This window comes from Phytophthora infestans, genomic scaffold (assembly GCF_000142945.1).
Source record: "Phytophthora infestans T30-4 supercont1.206 genomic scaffold, whole genome shotgun sequence".
NCBI classification, from domain to species: Eukaryota; Oomycota; class Peronosporomycetes; order Peronosporales; family Peronosporaceae; genus Phytophthora; species Phytophthora infestans.
The window spans coordinates 40,126-45,122 of record NW_003303553.1 but is presented as its reverse complement, the minus strand read 5'-3'; positions in this window follow the sequence as shown (position 1 = coordinate 45,122).

Genomic DNA, 4,997 nt, shown 5'->3' with positions numbered 1-4,997 from the left:
TTTTTTGCCGCATCCACCGGTACATTGTCGTTCGGTGAACGCCTAGCTCAGCAGCCAAGGCGACGACTGAGCTGGCCTCTCCGAGGCGTAAAAGCCCTCGCAGCTTGGACTTGTTTTTGTTCTTCGGGCGCCGTGTCATTTGCACAATGGGGGCGGGTATCATTTTGGCGCGGAAGTGAGATTGTTGGTGCGCAGTGAACACAAGTTTTTACAGCTAAGTCTCCGGGACGAGCCCATTCATTGGTTCCGTCAACTTCCGAAGAAGACGAAGCGCAAGTGGAAGCTGTTGAGCGATGCGTTCATCCGCTACTACTGCTCGCAGTTCACGCAGACGGCACTGTCGCGTTACTACTCCGCCAAGCGGAACGTAATGAACATCTGTGCGACTACATAAACAGGCTGAATGGCTACGCTCGGACCGCCCGTCTACACTTTGAGAAGAGTGGTCGCGACGCGAAAGAACACGTACAGCAATTCCTGGCAACATGCGACGATGACAAGCTAGCGGAGAGTCTCTACCACGCTCGAGTCGCCGACATTCACGAGCTCGAAGAGATCATCGAAGATGTTCTCAAGGGCAAGGAGAGAATGGCCAAGCGTGACAGTGAGTACCGATACTCCAAGAGTCGTGATACGCGACGCGACGATGGGTACGCCCGCAACAACCGGCGTGATGACCGTCGCCGCGATGACAACCGCAACAAACCAAGAGTGACACTCATTGAAGCCACGGTGGACGACCTACTAGCTGAATTAGAAGGTCGTGAAGCTGCTCAGGGAGGCACCGAGTATTCAAACGAAGATCCGAACGCTTACGACGATGTCCAAGATGAGTACAACGATTTTCAGCCTGATAATACGGACGGTGATTTCTCATTGGACGAAAACGACCGATACCTCGCCGCGGCTAACGAAAATGAGCGCCGTGCAGCTGCTGAAGGCACCTACGCACGTTCAGACAACCGTCAACCACGTAAAAACATGCCTGATCGCGATAATGGCTTCAATCAAGATCGCCGAGGTGGTGACCGTGGGTTCAATCAGGACCAACGCGGTCGACGTGACTTCAACCGCGACAACCGACGCCCACAGTACGGACCATGCGCGGTGTGCGGTGGCATGAGTCACTCCGCCCACTACTGTAATAAGCGATGCAAGTTCTGCAAACAACTCCACGATGCTGGACAATGCGAACTTTTCCGCAACTTCCAAGACCTTGCCAAATTTGTGCGCACCAAAGGGCACGAAGGAGGAACTCCCGCCAGAGCTCAAGGCCGTCGTTCAAGAACGTCATTTTAAACTAGGCAGCCCGCCAACTACAACCTGGATTGGTCGCTATCGGGCTGCCACAGTTAACCCGAGCCCTCCAATGGAAGCAGAGTGTAGTCTTTTGCTTCCATGGGCCAGAGTGAATGGCCTGATAAAATACGTAACCAAGTGTGAACGCGAACGGAAAATGAAAAGGAGAGGAGTAGAATCCCTCGGTGGAGGTGTTGGAGAAATAGTGGAGTGTGCTGATGCTGATGAGGGCACCAGCGAGGATTCGCTCGGCTTGGTTTCGAGTGCAGCGCGAGACGAGCCCAAGGGTCACTCCAAGATGATGAAGTTGAACCCTGGCGAGAGACAGGGGTGGTGGTCGGCCAAGAAATTCGACCGACGGATCAGAATGAGAGCTCTGGTGCAAGGCGCTGTGAACGACCAGCGAACGAGGATTCTCCTCGACACAGGAGCGAACGTTAGTGTGATCACTGACGCCTTTGCTAAGAAGTTGCGACTCCGAGATGTACCCGATCACGGACGCCGCATTGACATTCAAGGAATCAACGAAGGCAAGGTGTCTACGACGCGACGGGCGTGCGTCAAGATTACGCTCGGATGGGAGATGGTGTACGAGTTTGAGATGTGGGTAATGGCGCATAGTGCAGGCGTCGACGTGGTACTCGGGACCGACTTTATGATCCCAGCCGGGATCCGGTTGGACCTGTTCCACGGCGCGGCGCAATTACCGCACGAAGTCCAAATCCCGCTGATAAAGACCAAGAACATGATCGACAGCGAAGAATACGGCTCCCATGTTAACGCCGGGCCACCCGAGCGGTTGGACATTCAAGCGCACGAGTGGCGAGAATATCGACTAGCGAAGCGTCAAGTCGGGCTGGAAGAACACGTACTGTGGGTTCGTCGAACGAACAAGCTAATCCCGTCAGTGACGAGGTTTCGACGTGGACGGCCTCAGAGCATTCGACTGACAAACGTGTCTGATCGAACTGTGTACCTGCCAGCACACGACTCGATCGCGATGTGGATTCCAGATGGGGATTTGCCACGAGGTGACGGCTATGTGCGCCTGGAGTCCAAGAAGTACCAAGACTGGCAAGTGTTGGCCTACGAAGATTGTAGAGACCGCGAGCTCTTTCAGCGTGAATGCGAAATCTACGAACAATGGCTTGCCACTCAGTCTTCGGCAGTTGATCGACCAGACTACCCAGAACCCAGTGGAGTGCTACCACGAACTCTAGAAGACTCGCTAGTGGATTCTAGTGATCGTCTGACATGTGCAGAGCGCTGGGCACTGATCCTGGAAGAACGTGAACAAGTGGAAGCCTGTCTGGCGTCTGGGGTGACAGCCGGGGATTCGGCCGACGGTCAGCCTTCCGCAGAACCTTTGGACACGTACACGACAACCCATGGCGGAGGCAATAGCGCGAACTTCTGGGTGAATAACCGGCAGCATCTCGCTCATGTGTGTGATGGTCAGACGCAGTGTTCAGGACGCCAAGCTCTCCGCGTCGCTCCACTTTGTGCCCACGCAGCGTAGAGCAGCATTCCCTCATAGCGTCCTACTCACCAGACCTGGCCAGCAGCGGCAACGGTAAATGCTGCGTGCACGACCACGTCCAGTGTGTGTACTTGGTTGCTCTTTGTCGTCTGGTGATCCGTCTTCAACCTGCCCCCACCTTGTCGTCGTCGAGCATTCCGGCACACATCCAAGTACGAGGAGTACAGGACTCAGCACCGCCATGACCGGAGCTTGGGGTGTACTTGGTCTGGCCGAGCCGGAATAACGTACGGCCACTCAGTAGTTGCGTAGCCAGCATCGTCCTCTCCGACTCGCTCGTCTTCACGACGAACATCACGTGGGCCGCAGCGCACGAGCAAGAATAGGTTGAGTTCAACGTACGCGTGGCCGAGCCGTACGACCCCGTGTGCATGTACACACTGGTCTCCGAGCCGCCAGTCGGTGCTTCAGTGTTCGCCACCGTCATGGAGTAGAACATGTACGTGCCACAGTGAGAGCACCGAGTAGAACGGCTCCCACAGCACCAGCTCAACTGTAAAGACTTCGACAAGATACAGACCATGGACTGTGTGAGGATTGTCAGAGGATTGCACAGGTTTTGACGTAGGCAGTTGGACCACCGCTACTGGAGGATTCATCACTTGGGCGATGGGCAACTGGAAGAATTTGAGTGTGTCGGTTGAGTCGATTGTTGAAGTCTAGAGGTGACAAAACCACACGGACAATTAGCGTGTGTAAAGTGTGTGTGGCACGATGTGCAGTACTCACCCGGATGCAGAGATAGGCATGACTACCGAGCTGGAAAAGTGGGGGACAGTGTACCGGTACACCGGTCCGGTAGTACCGAGCGAGGCACAGCTTTAGGGATGGGACTTTAGTTACAGGAGGCAACTTGCAGCGATTCGAGGCACTTGTTGCCTCCGAGGCCGATTCGTAAATGAAGCCGAATGATCAACCGGCGGCTGAGAGCGAGTGGACGCCGACCACCCACTCAGCCACTGTGTTTTCCACGGTTTGCCAGGCATCCCATCCGGGTTCGTGCACTGGGCTCTGTCTATCAGCGAGCACATGCTCGCCGATCGCACTCACATTGGCAGGTTCCTCTCTTACTTTATATCTCTATATCTTTAAATTTATTGTTTTTTCAGTTTTGACAGAGTGTAAAAAAAGAAATGTGGTTGTGATAGAAATATGAAGGCAACCCAGCGTGGGTGTGCCCCTCGGCAGATAATAGGCAATAATAAGCAGATTTGGTCCGGTCTGCAATCCCCATCTCGTCTTGCATCCTGCGTCCGACTTCGCGCAGTATAAATCGGTGCTGGGTTCTCAGTCCAGCAAAACCCGGGTCTCAACGTAAGCTAAGCACAGTGTATGCCACACCCAAGTTGAAGCTCTCAATAGTGGCCCCTTCACGAGCAAAGGTGAAGCTGGATTCCGACGGCATTATAGTCACATCATTCCATCAACCGGATCAGTAACTGCGCTGCTGTTCGTACCCAGCTACTACAATACAGAACACGCACTGCACAAATGTTCGGTCCAACTCGATGCTTTCACACTGTCAGAACTAGTAGCCTACTTCCAGTGTTCCGATGCATGAGTGCCCGACGTCGGGCATGACTACGCGAAGCGCGCTGGAAAGTAACTCACAGCAAGCTTAGTAATTTATCACCCATGAACAGCTTTATTCTTCTATAGACGCTAAATCCTTACTTGCTGTAGCTTGATTCTCCACTAACACTCTGTTTGCAATCTGTACGATGCGCTCGAAGGCGACGTCGGAGTAGCGACGCCAGCAGACGTGGTCGCGCCACTGTCGTGTCGGGAGTTGCGGCGTCGTAAGCCCGTGAAACACCTTGGCCACCGCATAGCTCGTCCACATGATCTCCTCTCTGTCCTCGGCACTACTTTCCTCCATCGGATTCCCACCAAGACGCAGCTGTATCAGCGAGCTCGTGTCTCGCTCAATTGCCTCGATCAGAGATGCGGTAAGAGGACGTAGCATCTTGTGTAGTAAACGTTCGTCTTCCTCTCCTTCGTCACTATCTTCGTCCTCGAAGTAGTGCACGAGTTTCGTCTCCAGAGCGAGGGCCTTACTCTCAAGATCTTCTTCATTCTCGTCGTGCGGTCTGGACGGAGATGGCGCTGGCAGTCCAAACTCGCCTGTAGTGGCATTGTATAAGCTGCACAAGAAAAA